Genomic DNA, 26,118 nt, shown 5'->3' on the forward strand with positions numbered 1-26,118 from the left:
AGTATACTTGCAAAACAGAAGCCCGCACCATATACTGGGAATGAAGACACCTATGGAGGCCTTTTCCAGATGTGAGTCACTTTAGGATATTTGGATCATCAGTTTATTTCCATGTGACCAAAGATGCCCAGAAGAAGCTAGATCCAACGACTGAGTTGGGGATGCTTGTGGGGTACACTGATACACCCCACAACTATTGGATGTTCCTGCCTACTAGTCAGAGGATAGTGGTATGTAGAGATCTAAAGTTTGACGAGAGAAAGCCATGCGAGTATCACTTGAGAGGGAGTTCAAGTTGCATCCAGACAAGGAAATTTTAGTTCCTAAGGAGGAGGAGCCTTAGATTGATGTGGAGCAGCCACATGCAGAGGATCCGGGAGTGGAGACATCCACTCATGCTGAGTCTTCCAAAGATGGGTGGAAACACTCAAGGGAAGCTGACAGGTTGATGATGGATGCGCGAGAAAATGTGGGACAACCATCCTCTCAGCGCAGATAGAGGAGGTCACCCGAGTGGTACATTGGTTACATGGGCCTGGTTGGGGAGTGTGTAGAGTCCGAACCTTCTTCATTCAAGGAGGCAGTGCAACAACCAGTCTGGGTTGATGCAATGGTAGAGGAGTATGACTCTATCATTCAGAACAATGTGTGGGATGTTGTCCCAAGACCTCAGGACAAGTCAGTGGTGAGTTCTAGATGGCTTTACAAAGTAAAGCAGGCAGCTAATGGCAGTGTTGAGAAACATAAGGTAAGGTTTGTTGCTCGTGGTTTCTCACAGGTCGAGGGGATCGACTTCGATGAGACCTTTGCTCCTATAGCAAGGTACTCATCTATCAGATTGATGTTGGCACTTTCAACTTAGATGGGTTGGAAGATCCATCAGATGGATGTGAAGACAACGTTCCTCAATCGGAAGATTGAGGAAGAGGTGTACATTGAGTAGCTGAAGGTTTTGAGACCTTCGATCATGAGTCACATGTGTGCCGACTCAAGAGGGCTTTGTATGGGTTGAAGCAAGCACCTCATGCTTGGTACACGAGGATCGACAACTATTTCATCGGGTTGGGCTTCACCAAGAGTGAAGCAGATGCGAACCTTTACCACATCATGGTAGAAGGTAAGTCACTGATCATTGTTCTTTATGTCGATGATCTGATTTTGATAGGTGATGATCAGTTGATCAAGTCTTGCAAGGAGGACCTTGCAAGAGAGTTCAAGATGAAAGACATGGGTCTTATGCACTACTTTCTAGGCATGGAGGTGTGGCAGAAAGATGGGGAAGTATTTGTGTCTCAAGGCAAGTATGCCAATGAGATACTAAGGCACTTCCACATGGATAAGTGCAAGCCCATGCAGACTCCTCTAGTTGGGAACTAGAGGAAGGAGGATGCTACTTTAGGTGAGGTAGTAGCTGCTACTGTTATCAGCAGCTTGTGGGTTCACTAATGTATCTAGTAAACACACGACCAAACTTATGCTTTGCGGTGAACCGGCTGAGTCAAGCTATGGTTCAACCTACCAAGCTATTTTGGAAGGCAATGAAGCATGTGCTGAGATACCTCGGAGGCACATCTTAGTATGGATTTTGGTACAGACAGATAGAGGGAGTGAAGCTTTAGGGCTTCACAGATGCAGATTGGGTAGGGGGTCCATCAGACCGAAAGAGCACTTCTGGAGGAATCTTCAACCTTGGTTTACCTGTAGTTTCCTGGTACAACAGGAAACCGAGGTCAGTTGCACTTAGCTCAGCAGAGGCTGAATACATGGCTGCTAGTCAGGCAGCATGTGAGGCCATTTGGATGCGAAATATTCTAGTGGGATTATTTGGTCAAAGGATGGATCCAACAGTGATCTACTGCGATAATCAGAGTTGTATCAAACTCTATGAGAATCTAGTGTTTCATGACAGGTCCAAGCACATTGATATCCGGTACTATCATCTTCGAGACTGTGTGGTGAAGAGGATCATGTTGTTGTTGTATGTTTCGACCAAGGAACAAGATGCAGATATTTTGACTAAGGCATTGTCCAAATGAAAGTTCGAGTTCCACAAAGACAGGATTGGGGTGACTGATAATCCCTTTCTTGTTGAGAGGGAGTGTTGAAAATAGCAACAAGAAATGCTAAAAATAACACTACTATAAATAGCATTTCGGGATACATTCCAATTTTAGTTAGTCCCTAAACTAAAATTGAGAATTAAAATTCGAATTTGATCTTAGCAGTTGTTTGTAAAATAATTAATTAATTCATCTTGAGTTAATTAGTTGTAGAAAATCAAACATGAAGTCTATGTGAAGACATGCAACAGTTTCTCCATTGATTGAGGAAGTTATCCCTTGATTAGTTCAAATAGTTTTTTGAAATAATTGTGAGTTCAGTTAGTTAATGCATGCATGCATGTAACTGCTGCACTTCAGATAACTAAATATTCTCTCATAAATAACTCATGCATGTCAGTTCAGACAGAGACCTAGTTGAGATCAGATGATGGGACAATGTACTATCAGTTGCAGGAATATTCCATGGAGGATATCTCTTGCATGCAGAAGGAATTCATTCCTTGGAGATTGTGCAGTTACTTTTGGGTTTGATGACTGTGTGATGAGGCCAATTCACACAGGTGGCAACATTGGATCCCAAGGAAACTGCGCAAGGAAATAGGAGGCTTGGAGGGTTGAGGGAAGGCATATCTTGTGTCTATTCAGTCTGTGAGCTGTATTGTTGGATTGTACTAAGAGCAGGATAGCTTGTGAGTTGATGCTTTGTGTAATCTGAACATATTTCCACTTGTATGATAATGCAGAGATTGGGGTTTCTAGCTGAGGCTTTCCCTAGAGTATTCTTCTGTGTTCATGTGTGATTGATTTCTCATTCTCAGTTATATGTGTTCTATTTGATCTTGCTCAAATTCGATTAAGTTTCCGCAAGTTTTTTGTAGAAGTAAATCTTGTATTTTGCTTTAGTATATCGCATAATCTATTGATCTACAGTGGGAAATTCTACAAAATATACACTTACGACTCCTTGGACCAAGTTTGTTTCTATGTACCTTTGGTATCGAGGCATAACATGTGGAACCAAAGACCCTGAGATGATTTGCTGAAGGAATGTGACCATACCACATTTCATAAGGATTCATTTTTCTAATAGCATTAGATGGACATATATTCTTTACATATACAACACATAGAACTGCATCAGCCCAAAACATCAATTTTATATTCTTGAAAAACCTCATGGGGTGCACCATATTTAAGATTGTCCTATTCATTCTTTCAGCTACTCCATTTTGTTGGGGATTATAAGGCACAATTGTTTGATGTTTGATCCCATGTTGGAGAAGATAGTTTTCAAATTTGTTTGAAGTGTATTCTTTTCCATTATTAATGCGAATAGAGCCAATATGAGATTGTGCATCATTTTCAATCCATGTATGAAAGTTTTTGAATGTTTAAAAAGCATCAGATTTGTTCTTCAATAAATAAACCCAACACATTCTAGTGTAGTCATCAATAAATGTCATCATATATTTATTTCCATTTGCAGAAGGAACATGCATTGGACCACATAAATCTGAATGAATGAGTTCAAGTTTTCTATGTGCTTTGGAATGTGAATCATGAAAAGACTGTTTGTTATGCTTTCCTAGAATGCAAGCATCACATTGTTTAAGTTTCCTAGGAATTGTAGGCAAACCCGTAACACCATTTTTCTTCAACAAGCAGAGGTTGTCATAGTTCAAGTGTCCAAATCTAGAATGCCATAATAAACTTGATGGAAATGTACCTTCATCATAATGATAATTGTATGAGAAATTTTGTGCATGAGAAAAGGTACCTTGCAGCTTGAGAAGCCTTTCTTCTTTTATCCCTGTCATGACAAGTGAGTGATCTCATGATTTTCTCACCTCAACTTTGCCATCAAACATATGAATGGAGTGTCCTTGCTAGCGGATATGGACCAAGGACAAGTTTCTCCTCAACTATGGGAGATATAAAACATGATGCAGAAGAAAGTCTGGAAGACCAAGTAATTTTAGCTTGATTGTGCCAAGCCGTGATGGCTTGAGTTTTGATTTGTCTGCAAAGTATACTACTCCATCAACATTGTTAGTAAATTCTTCAAAAAAATCTTTTCTAAAAGTCATGTGGCAACTTGCTCCTAAATCAAGAAACCAATCATTTTTCCAAGAAGCAAGTGAAGCATTAAATAAGTCTTCATTTACTCCAATATTACAGTGTGCCACAACATAGTGAATGGATTTAGGTGCTTTACCTTTCTCTTTGTCATTAGTTTTACCTTTGGGTTGGTTTCTTTCCTGCTCAATTTTGTCCCAAGGCAACTTGCATGTGGATGCATCATGTGATCCATCTCTATTGCAACATATGCAATGTAAATCTGACTTTTCTCCTTAAGAGTGTCTACCCCCCACCCCCCCTGCCTCTGAAATTTCTTCTTCCTCTTCCTCTTCGATCACGTCTTCCTCTGGAAGAATCTTGAGAAAGATTGTTCTCTCTATGTGCAAGACATACAACCTCTTCAGAAGAATGAGGAGCTGTCTTCTTCCCAAAATCTTTCTCTCTTTCAGCAAATTTTTTCACAGGGGAGTCAAAAGTAATTTCTTTGAGGTTTCCATTTGCTTGCAATGACTCAGGATAATTTGAGTAAGTGGGATAAAGTGCCTTGACAAAAGTTGTAAGAGGAATGTTCAGTTCAACATTAGTGACTTTGATATCATGCATAATAGATTTTACTTCTAATGCAAGAGCAAGAGGATCATCATTTTGTAATTCAAGGCTGAACAATTTAATCATGAGTTGAAAAACTTCAAGTGCAGAGTGTGAGTCATAGAGTTCCTTCAATTTTTGTAAGGCTTCGAAAGAATTTGAAAATGGAATAATATGGTGACTCACCTCTTCATTTAGTGATGCTGCAATCAAGGCATAAGCCTTGCTGTTCTTATTTTCCCAAATGGCGAAATCCTTGTCTAAGGTATGTTGTTTTGGTTCTTTGTCTCCGTCTCCAACACACACTCCTTTCCACAGCTCATTAAAAATGAGTGTGTGTTTGATTTTCCGTGACCATTCTGGATAGTTCTCCTTGCCGGTGAGAACCACTCCCATAATAGATATCAATGAATGCATTTTAAAAATCTGTGTACTGTAAAACAAAATATACTTCTGCTGCCAATATATAAAATATTTTCACTTCTGGTGTTAAACAAAACTTCACTGTAATAGCAATATTCTGAAGAAAATGCAATTTCGTTAGCAATATGACAGAGCTATTATTGGGGGAGGGATTATATGGGGAAGGAGTGGTATGGAGGAGGGGATATATGGGGTCAATACAAGTCAAGGTAGACGCAGTATGACCCCATCAATAAGCAGATATAGGTGGAGGAGGGGTCATTTACAGCGTATATGTGTGGAGAGGCCAAGGTAAGTGCACTGGAGAGCCAACGCTGCGTATTGGAGAGCCAACATTGTAAGTGGAGGCAAGAGTTGCAAGTGGAGGCGAGAGGTGCACGTTGTGTATAAGAGCAGAGATAACAACGTATATTAGGAGTATCGTACAACGTTTTGGGAGTAGATTGGAGTGGTATGAGCAATCAGAGGTCTCGCAACGGAGGTCTGTGTATTAGAGAGGCCAGAGGTATGGCAATGGAACGCTGGCAGTGCTTAAGGGAGCAATTCGAATCTTCCTTCCATTGGTAGCTAGTAAATCAGATCAGGTGGTTGGAGCTCCCTTAGGGTGGGTGTCGATAAATGATAACACGGTGTTGGAGCTCCCTTCCAGTGATGCTTGAGAACAAGAGAAGGCTGTAACCTTCAAGAGGTGGGTGCGTGTGTACTGGTATGAGTCTGCGAGTACAATATTGTAAGAATTTTTCATTATAATAAAATATGAAGACTCATACAATAACAATGGTGGTTTTTTTCCACATTGGGTTTCCACCTAAAAATCTTGATGTTTATGTTTGTTGATATGTTTCTTATGTGTGATGGTTTATTTTTTTCTTACTGCACATGGTTACTGTTTATTTATTTTTTAATGAAATATTGATGCACTCGCTCAAGATAAAGAGATGATGAATTAATTGAAAAGTAAGTTTACTTTATATATGCTAGTTGTCATAGTAACAATTGCGTACATACGTGGGTTCCCTTCAGTAAAGTCACGTACAAAAATCTAGATATGAAATTGAAAATTTTAATGATTTGAAAATATTGATTCACCCCCTCTCAATATTTTTCCCAACAATTGAATTGACAACTTGATTTGTATAAACCGTTTTATCACAATTTAGAAATTGAACTAGCACCATCAACTTTTTCCATAGATTAATGGTTCATTACTCAAATCTAGACTTTCTTATCTGAAACCCTTACCATAAAAAATGATATCTATTTTTAAATGATTCAATACATGAATTTTTTAATTAGAGAAGAAACTAAATTTGAATGATAATCCTCAAAAATTCGGTGGAAATCGTGGCAAAATGAATGGTCTTTAAAGGATGTCTATTCTGAACATGAAAACATCATTCAATAGAATGATGAGTGACAATGTTAATTTTCTTTTTGTTGTTTTTGGAAAAAATCAACTATAATAAGAAAAGGATTCGGTGGGGGCACAACGTCTCATGGCCCTCACATGAGTGTCAAAAGAAAACTGCACTATGTAATAAGATCAAGAAACATAAAATTTCAAATGTGAGAGGATTCCATGGAAATATAATCTAGTCCCACGGTTTCACAAGTCGTCATTAGTTACTTAAAAGATGTAACATATAATGGAAAGGATGTCAGGGGCCATGCCACTTCGACACCTTGTTACAACACAAAAGTAGATTCGTAAAACTTGTTAGAGGCAAAGGTGTGCAGCATACAAACAAACAATATAAACAGCAAATAAATCATACACAGGAGACAACAGATTAACGTGGTTCACCCAACCAATCTGGGCTACGTCCACCAAACATAGGCATCAGCAATTCTTTATTATCAAACAGAGATTACAAAATAATCAATTTCCTCACAAACTCTCACTCTCAAAACAATCCGTATGGATACCTGTTTTATAGCTAGGAGAATCTAACTGCCTCATAAATCCTCTCACATCAAATATAGGATGCATTAACTCTCTCCCAACAACCTGGAGCTAATCTAGCAACAAAATTCCTATTGTTGTCACACATTAGAGATTTTTTCCTATTTTGTGAAACAGAAAATCTCAACAATCTCCACCTTGACAACAATTAGCCTGATACCCTGTTTGTTTATTATTTTTATCTTTTCTGCAAGCCAAGAGAAGCCAAACACCAACGTAGCTTCTCTAACAAAACTGGTTTCGTGAACATGTCTGCACAATTCTCCTTTATATGCACCTTTTCAAGAGAGAATCCTCTTTCAGTGATAACCTGTCTTACAAAATGGTACTTGATCGGTATATGCTTTGATTTACTATGATAGGCCGGATTCTTAGCCAAATGTATTGCACTTTGACTGTCACAAAATAACTTGATGTTGTCCTGCAGCCTACCAAACTCACCAAACAAACCTTTCAACCAAACCGCTTCTTTGCAAGCATGAGAAGCAGCAATGTATTCTGCTTCAGTAGTGGATAAAGCAACAATGTTCTGCAACTTAGACATCCAACTAATTGCTCCACCTGCAAGAGTAAAGACATACCCTGATGTTGACCTTCTCTTATCCAAATCACCTGCAAAATCAGAATCAACATACCCGCAAACAAATTCACTACTCTTATTGTAAGTGATACAATAACTACTTGTGCCTCTCAAATACTGAAGCACCCATGTCACTGCTGACCAGTGTTCTTTACCCGGATTTGCCATATACCTGCTGACAACCCCAACTGCATGTGAAATATCTGATCGTGTACACACCATTGCATACATTAAACACCCTACTACATTAGCATATGGAATTCGAGACATAAATTCCTTTTCTTCATCTGAATTAGGACATAAACTCGAAGAAATCTTGAAATGGGAAGCGAAAGGGACTGACACAGGCTTCACATTATTTATACCAAACCTCAAAAGTATTTTCTCAATATACTTTTGTTGTGATAGCCATAGCTTACCATTGCTCCTGTCTCTGAAAATCTCCATGCCCAAAATCTGTCTTGCTGCTCCTAGATCTTTCATATCAAATGCCCTTGCCATCTAAGCCTTCAACCTGTTGATTTCTTCTATGCTTTTGCTTGCTAAAAGCATATCATCAACATACAATACTAAGATAATGAATATGCCATTATTTAACTGTTTAAAATAAACACAATGATCATATTCACTTCTAACATATTTCTGACTCAACATGAAAGAATCAAACTTCTTATACCACTGCCGAGGCGACTGCTTCAGGCCATATAATGACTTCTTGAGCCTGCAGACAAATTTCTCATTGCGATGCTGAACAAACCCTTCCGGTTGTTCCATATAAATTTCCTCATCTAAGTCTCCATGTAGAAATGCAGTCTTAACATCTAATTGCTGTAATTCTAAATCAAGCAAAGCCACTAATGCTAACACAATTCTAATTGAAACAATTTTAACCACTGGTGAAAAAATCTCTGAAAGTCAATGCCGGCTTTTTGAGAAAACCCTTTTGCAACCAGCCTCGCTTTGTACCTGTCTTCCGTATCATTCACACCCCGTTTCAGCTTGAAAACCCATTTACACCCTACAGTTTTCCTGTCTTTCGGAAGCTCAACCAGATCCCATGTGCCATTCTTACCTAAGGCCATCATTTCGTCCTTCATGGCTGCTTTCCACTTATCACTTTTCGAACCTTCTATTGCTTCCTGATAGCACAGAGGTTCATCGTCATTAGCAGTAAATGCAACTGAAGTAACATAATCATCATACCTTCTCGGTGGCTGTTTGATTCTTGTAGACCTCCTTAAGGATGTTTCTGGCGCTTCCTTGATTGGCTGACTACCATCTGTAGGAACTTCTTGACGATCAGTATCTGAGACCTGTTCATGATCTATACCTGAACCCTGTTCATGTTCTGATTCTGAAACCTGTTCATGACTAGTATCTGAACTATGGTCATCATGACTATCATTAGAAATGCTATCAAACTGAATGTGCTGAAAGTCAGATACATCATCTTGTTTCAATCTACTATCTACATCTAACTGTACAAGAGAGGATTCATTAAACTTTACATCTCTGTTGATGATGATTTTGCGGGTAGTAGGATCCCACAATCTATATCCCTTTGTTCCAACACCATACCCAACAAAGATATACCTTTTTGACTTTGGATCTAATTTAGTTCGCTGATGTTTAGGCACTAGAGCATATGCATCACAACCAAACACTCTAAGTTTAGAATAGTCACAAGGGTGACCTTTCCATACCTCTTGAGGAATCTTGCAGCCTATCGCCATCGATGGAGATCGGTTTATCACATAACAAGCTGTTGCCACTGCTTCCGTCCACAACTCCTTTTGCAACCCAGCGTTACTCAGCATACTCCTTGCTCTCTCTAGAAGAGTCCTATTCATGCGTTCAGCAACTCCATTTTGCTGAGGAGTATAAACCGTGGTCTTATGTCTCTCGATCCCTGCATCCTTGCAATAGCTGTCAAACTCCTTGGAAGTAAACTCACCACCATTGTCAGTTCTTAAACATTTTATTGTTCTACTAGTGCTGTTTTCTACCAATGCTCTAAACTGCTTGAAAACTGAAAAAACATCAGACTTCCTTTTCAACATGTAGACCCACACTTTCCTAGAAAAGTCATCAATAAATGATACAAAATAAGACGAGCCACCATATGAGGTTGTAGGAGCTGGACCCCAAACATCTGAATGGATATAATCATGTATGCCTTTACTAGTATGTTTGCCTGTTTTAAACTTTTGTTTACTTTGTTTTCCAAACAGACAATGCTTACAGAAATATAACTTTCCAGACTTTAGATTTGGAAGTAACTTGCGATCAGCCAAAATTTTTAACCCTCTTTCACTCATATGCCCCAATCTTTGATGCCATAAGTGAATGGAACTACTGTCATGTTCAGACACCGTAGACACATGATCTGATCCTGTACTTCTTTCTAACTGAAATAGATTTCCTACCTTCTTAGCTTTCATAACTAGTAAAATACCTTTGTAAATTTTCATTACTCCACCTTGAATTACAGTTTTATATCCATTTGAATCAAGTGCTCATAATGAAATCAAATTTTTCCTTAAATCTGGTACATGCCTCACATCAGTTAACATTTTAGCTGTCCCATCAAACATTTGCAGTTGTATACTCCCAATTCCCACAATATTACATGTTACATCATTACCCATGTACACAACACCATCATCAATAGATTTATATGTCTTAAACCAGTGTTTATGAATACACATGTGGTTTGATGCACCGGAATCTAACAACCAATGTTTACAATGATTTGACACATTAACTGATAATACTTCATCACTCATACCTGAACCAGATGCCGAACCTATATCTGTTGTATTTGCCTCCTTCTTCTCTGTCGAAGAATCTGCTTTAGAAGTTTACTGCTGTCGCTTCCCGCAATCCTTCTTTAAATGTCCTGATTTGCCACAAAACCAACACTTTACCTTACTCTTCTTCCCTTTCGACTTTGAACGTGAGTCGCTCGGTCTACTGGAGCGTCTTTCTTTCGAACGACCTATAACCATCATAGCTTCTGATGTAGAGGTTTCTGAATGCGACCTTCTCCTTGTTTCTTCCGATAATAAAGATGCAACTACATCATCAAACTCAATAATTTCTGATGAACTAAGACTTATAGAAGTAACAAAATGATCCCATGATTCGGGCAACGAGCACAATAAAGTAATAGCTTTATCCTCGGATTGAATTTTTACTTCTATACTTTGTAATTGCACTAGAAGAGTATTAAAAACATTTAAATGATCAGCAATCAATGTACCTTCCTTCATTCGCAAACTGTACAACTGTCGCTTCAGGAGAATCCTATTGGTTAAGGATTTGGTCATGTACAGTTTCTCCAGTTTCGTCCACAAACCAGCAGCTGTTGTCTCCGACACGATATTAAACAGGACATAATCAGCCAGACATAGTGGAATAGCACTGATTGCTCTTTCATCCATCTCGGCCCATTCATTATCTGTGATGTTGTAAGGCTGTTTGGATTTGCCCAACAATGCCTTTGCCACACCATGTTGGACAAGCAAATCGTACATCTTCACCTTCCAGATCTCGAAATTATTTTTGCCATTAAACTTCTCAATTTCAAACCGGGCACTCTGAGTTTTCGCCATTTTGTATCAACCAAAAAACACAATAATCTCCAAAACACCAACTGTTAAATACCAGCAATAACTGCCTATGCCTTATAGCCTTTGTTTTTAAAAAAAAAAACTAACTTTTTTTTTTGTTCCATGATGTAATTTGATCTTTGAAGCAATATATGCACATTAAAAAAAAAAAAATATTGAGTATGACTATCATTTTCAGCTAGATTTTCCTATGTATGCAAAGCCTTCTCTCATTGACATCGTTATACAGTGATGCCCCTTCATTTAAATCAACGTTGATATACTTGACTCTATAAACAACTCAAGGAGGCTGAACTCTGGAGTGTAAAAGTTTGACTTCGACTCGACAACAGAAATCATTCAAAGGAGAGTTCTTTTAATGTACATATATTAACTGATAATTGCTGGCAAACAGTGATCGGTCCACGCATCACCATTCACACGCACCAGCAGCGATCCACTATTTAAAAAAAAAGAAAAAACAGTGATCGAACTTACACACATGTCCACCAGCAGTAATCAATTAATACGCATCAGCATCAATCTATACGCAACAGCCACTAACATGTACCAGCAACGCACCACGCAGCAGTCACATATAATGAACCAGCAATGGATACCACCGCACGCTGCCTGATCCAATGCACACAGGGAGTATGCGCTCCACTGCCAGCACCACCGTTTGCACCAGCAGGTAAGGGAGTATGCGCTCCACCTCCAGCACGCAAACTCAGCCTTCACGCAGCAATGTTCAACGCTCAGCCACGATATACCTCCACACAGCAATGTTCAACGCTCACGCCGATCCACCGTATACGCAGGTACATTCAGCAATCAATGGATTATACGCACCAGCATTTCAACGCATTAACACGCACCAGCACTCCGGGACTGATACAAAACAACCTCCTCCGCTGCGCCACGCCTCCAACATTCCTCTGATACCATTTGTTAGAGGCAAAAGGTGTGCAGCAATCAAATAAACAAATACACAGCAAATAAATCATACACAGGAGACAACAGATTAACGCGGTTCATCCCAATCTGGGCTACGTACACCAAACATAGTCATCGGCAATTCAAAATAATCAATTTCCTCACAAACTCTCACTCTCAAATACCTGTTTTATAGCTAGGAGAATCTAACTGCCTCATAAATCCTCTCACATCAAATATAAGATGCATTAACTCTCTCCCAACAACCTGGAGCTAATCTAGCAACAAAATTCCCATTGTTGTCACACATTAGAGATTTTTGCCTATTTTGTGAAACAGAAAATCTCGACAAAACTTCCTAACCTCACCATATCATTTATAGTAATTATTAAATTTATAATTTAATTGGCGATAGTAGTTTAGAGCTAACCGTAGTCAACAATAACTACGGGCTTGCAAATCCTGCCACTGTAGGAGCCCACACTCTTGATGGCCTTGACAACATCAAGGTGCTCTACCACCTAACCAAAGACCACAGGCCTTTTGTCTATCCACTCTATCTTGTAGTATAGATAAAGAACCGGAATCCATTAGTACTGTTACCGGTGTTTTCCATCGATAGGGTTCCAGCCCAACATTCTGCAGTAAGCTTAATGAAATTGCAAAAGGATTCTAAGACAAATTCTGCAACTGATGGTTATTTGATTCGATTTTATTTTAGAGAATAGTTAGTCACAAATACTCGATAATGGGACAATGGTAAGAAACACAGTTAAAACTCCCTATTGACATGACAAAATGTTGGTGCCAGCTCATATTCAGAGCTAGATGATAGCATGTAATGGAGAATTTCAAGTAGCTGGCTAGCAAGGAACCTATTGATTCTAATTTAGAACTCATATGGTCATGTCTTTGGGAATTGATTCAACTTATTATTAGAGGTGGTTGAAAAACATTTTCAAGTCACAGTGGTAACTAATTTCATCTATCAATTTGTCATGATAACATTTTATTGAGATATGCTTTCATTGTATTCTAGATCTCGTTTGTCTGATGTCAGAAATGACAGAATGGATGTCAAGCAATCCAGATTTGATGGCAAAAGTTGCAAATCTACAGTTCCAGTTCCAAAAGCAGCAAATACAGTAATGGTTCCAACCTTAACATATTATATTACAATTATGAATATCATAGTAGATTCAATGCCTCAATTAGATTCAATTTGTTTGTGATAAATTAGATTACAATTTGCCACTAAAAAGTTTAAAAATATGACAGAAAGATGAGGTTGGAATGGTTGTTATGATGCATGTAAGCAAGTTCATCCAATCTGGACTAATTGTTATTCCTTCCAACTCTCACACACATGTCACGTGATTCATGTTCTAGACATCTTGCATATCTATCTCTTTTTCCATAATTCTCTAAAATCGTCAACCCTTGCAACCTCGGAAATAAATTGGGTCAGTCTTTGACGACATAAGGTTCAGCATCTTGGCTCTGCAACCTTCAATGCGATTAAATATTTCCTTTGACGACATAAGGTTCAGCATGTTGGCACTGAAACCTCCTAAGAGTGGAACGATATATACGATTGTGTCAGAAGAGAATCAGTGACATGGATTCGAATATCTAGACTTATAACTGAGAACAAAACCTTATAATCAATCCAAAATAGATATTTTAGAGAACAATCTTATGGATCAATTGATACAATTGAAGATTCTACAATGATTTTCACAAGTGATTCAGTTCTAATATCACAATCTATTTAAATGAAGACTGATAGTGTAATATATAAATAAGTAAATAAATAACTTTAGCGCAGTATAAACATGACATAATAGACATATATTATCTGTAATAACACTCTTCAAAATCTCAAAAATGTGAAGCAATTTGGTCCTTTGGAGATAATCATAAAACACTGAAATATCGACCATATCTCACCGTAAAGTGTTGATCACCAAAATAACTTGGTTCCTTGATCTGATCTAGGCTTTGGAGAGTAAACATTTTAAAAAATATGATCAATAATTAATAGATCTATAACTACACCATTAAATTCAAAATCCAAAACTTTAAGATCTTTTTCCAAACATATATAGAATAATAACCAAAGATTCCTAAGTTTAACATTAGATCTCACTGTAAAGTTTAATTCCCAAAGGTATCAAGAGTTTAAATGTGGCCCTCATACCAGCATAACACAAAATACAACAACCAAGCTATTAACATACCTAATAAGAATTTAAACAGTGATGCATACTTGAGGAGTACAAATTTCTTACTGAGGGTTACAACTTTGTGATGTGCTTGCACTGATCTACAACTGCTACCCACAAGAAGGATTTGGGAATGACTCTCCACCCAACAGTAGTCTTAGCTTCTAAGTATATTTCAACCCCTCACCCAACTTACTATTGCCAATGATCTATTCCCTCCACAATTTCCTTTCTCAAGAATGAGTGAATGAATGCTTGCCTCTTCATCCACCTTCTCTGCCATTTAATAGAACAAATAGCTCTAAAAATAATTTGGGGTTGGAAAAGGATCTGCATGTACACCATCCATGTGTCCATGCCAACTTTTATTTTATTTATTTATTATATTTCTTGGTTACTTGTTATTCTATTTCAATTAATATACATATATTTACATTATTATTATTATTATGGGACAATAAAGCACTTCTATTATTAAAAGTATATTAATACATAGATTTAAGATAAAATTTATTAAAAATAGCATTTGTATAAAACTTGGTGCACATTTTTATAGTCATATTCATGTATATTTATATCCTTTTTTAATAATCCACTTCAAATTTCTTTGAATTAATGAAAAAATTGTTCTTCATAAAGTTTTGTAAACCCTTATAATATCAAGGATCATAACTTGAGTTTGAGAATAGTGTCAATAGGGATTTCGTGAATGTGCTAATTGGGTGTAGCTAGAGTGGTTGGAAGGAATGTTGTTATCCTTTTGTAGTGCCTCGGATGTGATTATCTTTTGATCAAACTTTATTACTTTATATTGCTTGTAAATATTTTAAGCAGCATGTTGGCCATGGAGCCTAAATTAAATCTTATACTTTAGTGATAGATGTAAATATTTATATTTATTCATAAATAAAGAGTTTTTTTTGTGAAAATTCAATAGGAGCTAGCATGTGATTAATACAACTTCCTTGTTGTTAGGAGTTGGTTGAATCAGATGGAACCTAAGAATGGGTAGTTTCTTAAGTGACATATGTTATAATTCGAACCCCCAACATTACCAATATTCCTAACCACTAGGAGAGACCTTCCATGAGAAAAATGTTATGGTGGGAAAATGTTCTAGTAGTGTGACATCCCTTGAGTTGAAGTTTATGTTTAAATAAATTGTATATATTTTTCTTCCTATTTTGATGTTTAATTTTGAAAGACATATGAAGAACTTAATTATCAATATTTTATCGCTAATATGGAATGATATCAGATTTGTATTTAAGATGTTGAGAATAAATAAAGAGGTTTGGAAAAATAATTTTGGAGTACTCTTGGCTAAAGCTATAAGGATGCAAATTGATGATGTATATTAATTATCCAACATTAAGTTTCTAGGCATCTAATATGAATGATTAGATTAATTGAGAATTATGGAATTGGAAAATTTATGACTTCCTAAAATACATGATGTTATCTATGAGAGTGGGAAGTAAAGCTCATAAATGAGCTAGTAACTACTTGTCATGTATTGGTGAGGTGGAAGTAGTTACCAACTACCAAATAAGTGGTAGATGGGAAAGGAGATTCCCACCTTTTGTATTCCTACTAAGAAAAAAGCTCGAGTAGACACAGAGGTGGTGAGAAGAGTTGGGTGCTCTAATATTAATTTTCCAAACAATAATTTCATGATGGTATTATGAACCTTTCAATTGTCTACAATCTTAAAAGTGATATGAAGTAAAACTAATTTTTGTTACCTATTGATAGCTGATATTTGAGTAAGTTGAATGTCTGAAAGGCTTTTTAGTACCTAGACATACTTGTACATAAATTGGTATATAGGAGTAGATATGTAGTGAAATGTAGGAATATGTATGTATGCATAGACTTGAAAAGATTAATCTAAAAATATAGTATTACTAGAGTAATATATATATATATATAAATATATATATATATATATATATATATATATATATATATATATATATATATATATATATATATATATATATATATAGGTGGAAGACATACAAAAACTTGTGACAAACCATCTAGTCTTCTTTCAAAGAGAAACATATTCTAACTTGGGAAAAAATAGTAGTATACAAAGTATTTATTTATGAGTATTTAAATTATTCCTAGCATGTCCATGAAGTAGCATAAAAAGTATTCCTTTATACATGTTTTCTTAAAATAACCAGAATAAGAAATAGTAGCAAACTTATATCAAAATAGAAATAATACAAAGATATGTTTCAACATAAAATAATATTATAGACAGGTTTAAAAAGAAATTCTATATTTATATATATCTATCCCAAAATTATAAAAGAGTTTCATAACTTAAAATTAATTATGTAGATAACACAGTAAGAGTCACATATAACCTCAAGAGATCTTGTATTAAGAATAAATTCATGGCTAATAAAAAATATGGAACCACTGTGTTCCAAAATCTTATTATAGAAGAGGTTTTGAAACTTTCATAAGTTAATTCCACTCAAGAAGAAATACATTTCAAGGAATCATAAGTATAAATAACCATTAAACATTTTGGAATTAAAAATCATGAAATTTTGGCTTTCCTACACAACATTCACATCTAGGTAGAAGAAGAAACCAAGGATTTGGGTCACCACACCGGGTTAAAATGATAGGTTGTAACTCCTATGAGCTAAAGGAAAAAACATAATATGAGTATGGTGAAATAAAACTCCAAAACGTTTTGGACCCAGTAATTATTGAGAATAGTAGCCAAAAGTGTAAAAACTACTAAAAGTGAATAATAGTTTGTACATGGAAAATATTAAAAAAATTATAATAAATAAAGAAAAACCTAAAGAATTTTTAATATATTGTACTGAATAGAACACAAGTAATGAAATATCCATCTATATATAAAAGATAAATATGAAAGAATACATTTCTAATTTTTGTACTATAAAAGTAACATTATGTGTAAAGTAAAAGATTGGTCTTCAAAGGAAACCAAAGACTCTATGGTTAAAAAGAAAAGTCAAAATGAATATTACAAAAATTTTCTGTAGGGTAAAAACCCTAAATGACTTGTCTAATAAAGAAAATTATTTTATGCCATTGAGCAAAAGGAAAAAACCTTGTATGAGTTTTTGTTCTTCGAAGAAGATAAAAACCTGTGTATACCCTAAGGATTATGTTTTATAAATTAAAGATCTTAAATATAAACTATGATGGCGAGAATTATTTGTTGTTCAAATATCATGGAAGGCCCGGGGTTATAAGAAAAACCGTAGCCTTATAAATATAAAAGGAAATAAAAGAAAAATAATTGCTTAAGATCATTATACCTGTAGCAGTGGAGTCATTTTGATGGAGCCACAAAAAAAATTCTTTTGAATTAAACCCGGCTATAAAAACCCTAAATGTAACTGCAAAAGGGGGCTAAAAAATATAAGTCAAGAGGAACCGAATAATTTTCATTTTAAAAATGAGGTGAAATAAAAAATAAGATTTAAAAACAAAATAACTACAACCAACAAGTTTGGCGTTTTGAAATTGAAATTCTACAAATTAAGAGTAACCCATGCTGGAAAATTTGAAGTAACAAAAACGAAGTAAACACGGTTTCAGGATTAACTTATATAACTGGTAGCAATGCCAAAATAAAGCATAAAACCTTGCGAAGATACGCTCAGCTAGACGATCGATCAGGGTTAAGGAAACCCGGTTGCCAGAGAACTCTACAAATAAAACACACCCATGCATTAAATCATTCAAATGAAATAAAAGGGAGTACTAGTAAAACAATATTTCAAAATAAATGGCATCAAAATAGATGCAAATATCTTCAAATAAAAACCCGATTTGCAGTTGTAAGGAATAGGATCATTGTCACGGGCTAGTTAAGGGCAGTTAACTATATCTTCCAACTGTAGCAATTGACAGCATAATAATAAACAACAAACCAACCTGATTGTGCTGACACTATTGTTGTGGGGAAAAATGCCTATGCAGGACGATCCTATCCACCTAAGGTGTGACAGTGCCTTAGCAACAAACAGAAACAGCTATTCTAGTATTCTTCCTTTATGAATTAAAAATGAAGAGAGATGGATGGACTAACCGGTGTCTTCCGTTTGTCCCTCGATTCGGTTTCTCTTCTCTTTGAGAGTTCCCAGCTACTTGCCTTCTCGCTCGCCCAGCTTCAACAGGTTTCTGCAAGATCACAAGAAGAGAACACTACACAAAGACATAGATTCATATTCATAACTAGTTCAGGATTAGAAATAAACTAAACATACTAATGCAATCATACATCAAAGATACATCAGTATATAGGAGAAACCAAGATAGCTTTATTGATGAATAACAAGGTTCAGGAAGAGATACAACCCAGAGGGCTCCAATCCAGCATCTCCTTCCCAGCAAATGAAATTCCTATCTTCACCTTCCTTCAAAGCATTAAGCACCCAATGATTCCAATCTCAAACCAACAGCAATTCTTTGCAATAACAAAATTCCAGCCTCTAGATCTCATGGAGGAGAGATCCATATATAGATGTTTGGAGAGAGGATGAGTCAGCTTGAGATCTGACTAGTGTCCTCTCCCTCTGTCAGTTCTTGTTTCCACTTGGAGGTTCTTGCTTCCACTTGGAGTTTGAGAACCTCTTACTCATCATGAGTCGAATTCACTGAGGCAAGTGTCATTGAGGAAGATTCTGGAAGCTTCCAGGGTCTTGACACCTCGTTGAATGAACTTGCCATTTGTCAATTCCCGCTCAGCGCACCCTGGTAGTGCTTCTACCTGCGTTGCAGTGCAGGTAGCCAGTTCAGACTTTGCATTTCAGCGCAGACAACTAGTGGAGCTCTTGAATTGATCCTGAATTGACTTGTTTTTGAGCAATTTCTGGTGGAGAACTTCTGTGAATCGCTGTGGTTTGTTAGCCTTGTTCCTCTAGGGGTAGGAACAACATGTTTAGGGACTTTGGATCCCTTAGATTATGGACATTTCATGCTCATAGCTGTAAGGCACAAAAATGTCTATAACAACTATGTCCAAAAATCATTGAACAAACGAACTTGCAAGCTGACACACGAGGTCGTTTATGGAATGGATAATAAACCCTAATTGACTATTAACCGTTTATTTTTCAAGTCTTAATAAACAATGTTGATCATATGGCTGAATAATACTCTCAATCTCATCACCACATTAGCACATGGAAATTTAATTATATGCCAAATAAACTGAATAATTTCAAAATTGTCGTATAAATATACCACATATATGCTGCAAATAAAAAAGTTGTAATATATAATAACCAATGTGGATTATTGAATTCACCATGGTTATTGTGAGGCTTTTACAAGGAGAAATATAATTCATGGTGTTACTTCATGCTCGACAACAGTTCAATAATTATAAAGTGACAAGCAACAACAACTAATTTAATCACTTGCTTAAAACTATGAAACGTTAAGATAGTTAACCCTTTTGTAAAGAGTAATGTCATATAAGATTATGGTGTGAGAGGGGTCTTTAATACCTTCTTAATATAATAAGAAGAAATATAAGATTATGGTGTGAGAGGGGTCTTTAATACCTTCTTAATATAATAAGAAGAAATTATGAGTTGAATATATATATATTTTGAATTTTACTATAATTTTTGTGCCTGGTGATGTATGTGAAAAGGATTTCAAATATACTATTATAGTTGGTGATGAGCTGGAGTATTGCAACAAGAATGTTACAATTTTTAAGGCTACTAACTTAAATTATCAACCTAGGTTTCGTACAAACTTAAGAGGTGTTGGCATTTTATGTGCATCATGCAATGTGTTTTTCTTTCATTGATATAATGAAGTGAATGTCATAAAATATAACCTAAACTAGTTGCAAAAATAAACCATGATACTCTAATTGAAAATAAATCTAATCAATTAGTCTACTTGAAAATTTGAATCATTAATCTAATTGTAAATTTCCAATAAATAATAAAGTTAATCTATCGCACATAACTAGGAAATTTAGAAACTAAGTCTACTTCACTTGCATTGAAGAGTTTTAGATGTGAAAATTGCTCCCTAACTCTATTTTTTGTTTTTTTTCTTGTAGTGGAGGAAGGAGGGGTCTAGAATGGTCCTTAGGTATCCCTATTTATGGATTTAGAACCTAGGGTTAATTATTCATATGTATTAAGTCAAAGCTGCAGTGGGGATAAAAATTGGTGAAGGAAAGTAATGCTAATTAAGTAGGATGTCTTAGGTCTCTATTCCAAGTTGGATCAATGCAAAATATGCCTGTTAAAGTGTGCTAAAAAATAGCATAAAATTACTATAGAAACTCAAACCTCAAGAACTAGTGAGCGAGTTAACCTATCAAATGTATAACCTAATCAAGTACAAATGAAATGGGGTACTTTTTTTTATTAACTTGAAGGTTTTTAAAACATAATATAATTCAAATCAACTCAAATGAAGCTCATTAACAAGTTCTAAAAAATAAAATAAAATTACTACTATTTATCTACAAGGGACTTCTAGAAATTCTAGATTTGTGAACTAGTAGACCAATCCAAGTAGCTTAATGATGAAGATGAACTTTAAAAGTTGTTATAAGGATTCATAATTCTTATGACTCTTTAAATAACTTGAAAAATAACTTACTTCGATAATTTAACCCAATCCTATAGAAAAATAAGCGTCAATATTAAATGTACAAATAGGAAAAACAAGAATAAGAGATGCATGTAAATAAAAAGTAAATAGAAGAAAATAAAATTATAAAAAAGGGCTTTGAGACTCCTGGGATGGCCAAGCCCAAGGATACTCAGAGTCCTATGAAGGAGACCAAGTTTTAGAAATTAAAAATGGCACCAAACTTCATTATTCAAATCAATCCAAATACATCCTTGCTAGAAATGAAAGTGGAGCTACAAAAATACACGTTTTCTCCACAAGAAGAATAATAAGTACATACCCCTATAGTCCAATTCGAATGGGTACTTATAAACACTGATGAAGAAGCATTATCCTTGAAAGGAGGAATTTTTTTCCCTCCAAAAGCCCTTAAATAGTGGATCTCGTTCTCAACACTAGGAATCTGCATTAAATAATAGGGAACATTGTAAGGGACCTACCCTAGGGTCTGCTAGCAGATCTAATTTCTTTTGAAATTAAATGTGATAAGAGGCGATAAATTACTTACTTACACGACTTTTAAACAAATAAAATTTTATCATTTACATTCTAATAAGCATAAATTAAGGTGAATATTTCATTCTAATAAACTTTACAAGAGTAGTATATGGAGGGATACCTGTACCGGTGGCTGATGGAGATACCTTTGTCCTGCTGCTCCTGTTGAATGCTCCTCTTGACGAACCCAACTAGATTTACCTCCCAGCCAGCTAGGAAATAATCCCTAGCCTAGGAGACCTCCACAGGTTCCCTAGCCCTCCGAGCTCAAGTCCAACTAGATGTAGTGTGTGTGTCCCAAAATGAATGATCCAGACCAAGATAACAATACTTCCCTCCTCTCAACAACCCAAGAAACCTCCACAGGTTCCTAAGGTCTCCAAAACACAACAAGTCCAAACAATCACAACCAATCCCACAATCATAAGCAAGACCCAACATTCCCTTTTCTCCCTTCCCCCTTCCCTTTTTATACCTTTCTTCCCTTCTCCATCTCAACCACCTCTCATTAATGTCATTAACTTCTCATCCATCCTTACAATTGACTTCTCTTCTCCCAAGTAAGTTGAGAGTACATTTGGAAATGTGACATGAATATAAAATTGGGAATTTAATGGGAAAGGACCATGTCTTCTCCCAAGTAGATCTAAAAAGTACATTTGGGAATGTGAGGTGAATATATATATTGATAATTAAATGGAGAGGACTATGTCTTCTCCCAAGTAAATGTGAGGGTACATTGGGGAATGTGAGATGTAATTACATGGAGAGGACCATGTCTTCTCCTTAGTAAATGTGAGGGTACATTGGGGAATGTGAAATGAATATATATATATATATATATATATATTGATAATGAGATGGAGAGGATTATGTTTTTTCCCAAGTAAATGTGAGGGTACATTGGGGAATGTGAGATGAATACATATATTTTTGAAATAATGGAAGGAGACCATATCCTACCTAATATTCAATTTGAGAAGGTAAGTGGGGAATTTGAATAATGGGAATCATGAATTTTATATTAGACCTATATTTCTCAATATTTTCAGATAATGTAAACATTAACAAAATTTGTAGGATAAGATTTAAGTGGGGCATTACATACACCCCTCCTTCAGAAAACTTCGTCTCGAAGTTAGAATGAAAATATGCAAGGAGTTTGTCCTCCTATCCACCCTAGCCTACTTTTGTTCCCACCCTATCCATCTTTTGTTGCTTTATCAGTGGAAACGACCATACTAACCACTAATAAAACTGACATGGTGGAAGCGTCAAATACATCGACCTAACTTCCCCAACAGGCAACTGGCAATCTTCATCACACGTCTAGGGGAGTGTGTCCACCACTGCCGTACCACGATTCTAAGTTTTGGAGGATACACGGTGGGAAATGCCTCCACCCCTCCTGCAAAACTAGGGTCAATACCCTAATACGGACCACACTACAGAGCTGGTTGGACTTGTCATCAAATAATCCAGTCAGGTCGTCTTGCCACCTATCACTTGCATTTTACTCATGTCACAAGAGTGCATATCAAAGTAAATACTAAATGTAGTAAAATAATGTACATTATACCTTCCTCATGAAAGGTCTCGTCCTTCCCTCTTGGCTATCATATAGTTCTTTTTCCCCTGTGGGTTAGCTCTCATTCATGCATTTATATAACAACAAGACATATAATCATCACATTACTAAGTCTAGTATCCATGTGTCAATCTGGGAATTCTCACTAAGTCATTCATTTAAATAAATCATATCCACTTGAGCTATATATGAACCGAAATAATTCTGATAAGTTACGTGCTAGATAATCCATCACTAAGTGAGTCATACATGTAGTCCATATATCAACCATTTCTATCATCAATATCAAATTTATCAACTGAGTCATATGAGTAGTTTTATGTGTCAAACCAAATGCATCAATATTACATAATGTTCATAAATAAATAACATGGAAATAGAATCTTAACATAGGTAGCTATCTAAGTCAAAATAGGCATCACAGATGCTCAAAAAGTGAGGGGTAGTCACGATGCATAGTCTCTGCATCCTCCCAGGTAGCAGATCCTGGGCTATACTTGTCCCACTGGACCTTAACTTGGTCCACCGTGCAATGTCTGAGCTGCCAAACCCTACGGTCCAATATGTGTAATGGTTCTACCATTACGGTTCCCATGTTCGAGCCCTGCAAGTCCTGCCAATCCAATTTGTGAGATTCATCAGAAACATAATGTCGTAAAATGGATACATGAAAAACATCATGAGTTTTATGCAAATGGGGCGGCAGTACAAGACGATAGGCAACTGGTCCAATCTTCTCTTTGATCCTAAAAGGTCCTATGAATCGAGGTGACAATTTCGTCCCCTTCCCAAACCGGATGGTGCTTTTGTTGGGCCAGATACAAATAAAAACTTGGTCCCTTACTTCATAACTGTGATCAATCCTATGTGAATCAGCATAACTCTTCTGTCTATCTTGTGCTTCCTTTAACCTTTGCCAAACCTGCTTTACCTGTTCCTCCATTTCTTGAACTAATTCTAGGCCAACGATCACTCGGTCCTCCAACTTTTCCCAACTCAATGGCGTCCTGCAAGGTCTTCCATATAGAGCTTGATAAGGAGGCATCCCGATTGAACTGTGATAATTTTTATTATAGGCAAACTCTACCAATGGTAAGTACCTTTCCCACTGAGTTTGATTATCCATGATGTACATCCTAAGCATGTCCTCCAGAACCTAATTTACTCTTTCAGTCTGCCCATCTGTTTCTAGATGATATGCAGTGCTCAGGTTCAATTGAGTCTCTAGTGCTAACTGCAAACTTGTCCAAAACCTAGATGTAAATTGGGAGTCTCTATCAGAAATGATCTTTGTGGGCAATCTGTGCAGTCGGATAACTTCATTGACAAACATTCACGCCACATCCATAACATCGTAAGTGTCCCTTACTGGGATGAAATGGGCACTTTTGGTCAATTTATTGACTATAATCAATATGGCATTATGCCTCTGGGAAGTGAGTGGCAAACCCACCACAAAATCCATGGAAATTACTTCCCAATTGGATGTAGGGATGTCATGAGGTTGTAGGAGTCCTGCTGGATGGCGATGATCAGCCTTCACTCGCTGACATTCAAGACATTTGGCGACAAACTGGACTATGTCATGCTTCATGCCTGCCCAAAAGAAGAGTTTCCTTGTGTCTGCGTACATCTTCTCTACCCCAGGATGTGCACAATAGAGTGCTCTATGAGACTCTCTGAGGATGGTTTCTCTTATACCCCCTTCCTTAGGTACGTACATTCTCCCTTGGAATCTTAATAGTCCATCTAGTTCAAGGACATATCCTTCAAACTTTGGTTCTATATGTTTCCCATTCTGGATAGCTGAGATGACTTTCAAATACCAACTATCTTCAAAGAGTTTCTCCAATATCCGCTCCCTTAAATTTACCTTTAAGGATATTAGGGAGAAGGTTCGTGGCCTCCTGCTTAGTGCATCTGCCACTACATTCTCCTTTCCCTTGATGTATGAGATTTCAAAATCATACTCACTCATGAATTCACTCCATCACCTTTGTCTGACGTTCAAATCCCTTTGAGTGAAGAGATGCTTCAGGCTTTGATGATCTGTTCTTAACTCAAATCTTCTCCCAATGAGGTAGTGTCTCCATAGCTTCAAGGCTAACATTACTACTGCTAATTCTAAATTGTGGTTAGCATATAACTCTTCATGCTTCTTCAATTTTCTAGAAGCATAAGCTATTACCCCGCCTTCTTGCATCAATACTGCACCCAATCCTTGCGTCGAAGCATCGGTGCAGACAGTGAAGTCTTTTCTCATGTCTGGTACTTGAAGGATCGGTGCACTAGTTAGTAACCTCTTCAGCTCTGTGAATGCAATGTTACATTCATTTTTCCATTCATACCTAACCCCCTTTCACTGTAATGTGGTGATGGGTTTTGCAATCCTTGAAAACCCTTCCACAAACCTGCGATAATACCCAGATAGCCCCATAAAACTACATACCTCATGGGCATTTTTTGGTACTCGCCAATCCATTATGGCCTTTAGCTTTTCCGGGTCAACTGAAATCCCTTCTCCTAAAATGATGTGCCCAAGGTAATGGACTTTCTTCTGAAAGAAGGAACATTTTGACAATTTCCCATACAATTGATTTTCCCTTAAACAAGTCAATACTACCCTTAGGTGATTTTCATGCTCCTTTTCATTCTTAGAATATATAAGAATGTCATCAAGGAAGACTTGCACGAATTGGTCCAAATACTTCCTGAACACACCATTCATGAGGCTCATGAATACTGCTGGTGCATTGGTTAAACCGAATGGAACAACTACGAACTCATAGTGCCCAAACCGAGTTCAAAATGTAGTTTTTGAGATGTCTTCATCCTTTATCCTCAATTGGTGGTACCCAGATTGTAGATCGATTTTTGAGAAGACCACTGCCC

The sequence above is a fragment of the Pinus tabuliformis genome, chromosome 9 (genome assembly GCF_031772625.1).
Source record: "Pinus tabuliformis cultivar Carrire ecotype Pingquan chromosome 9, CPIR1, whole genome shotgun sequence".
Lineage (NCBI taxonomy): Eukaryota > Viridiplantae > Streptophyta > Pinopsida > Pinales > Pinaceae > Pinus > Pinus tabuliformis.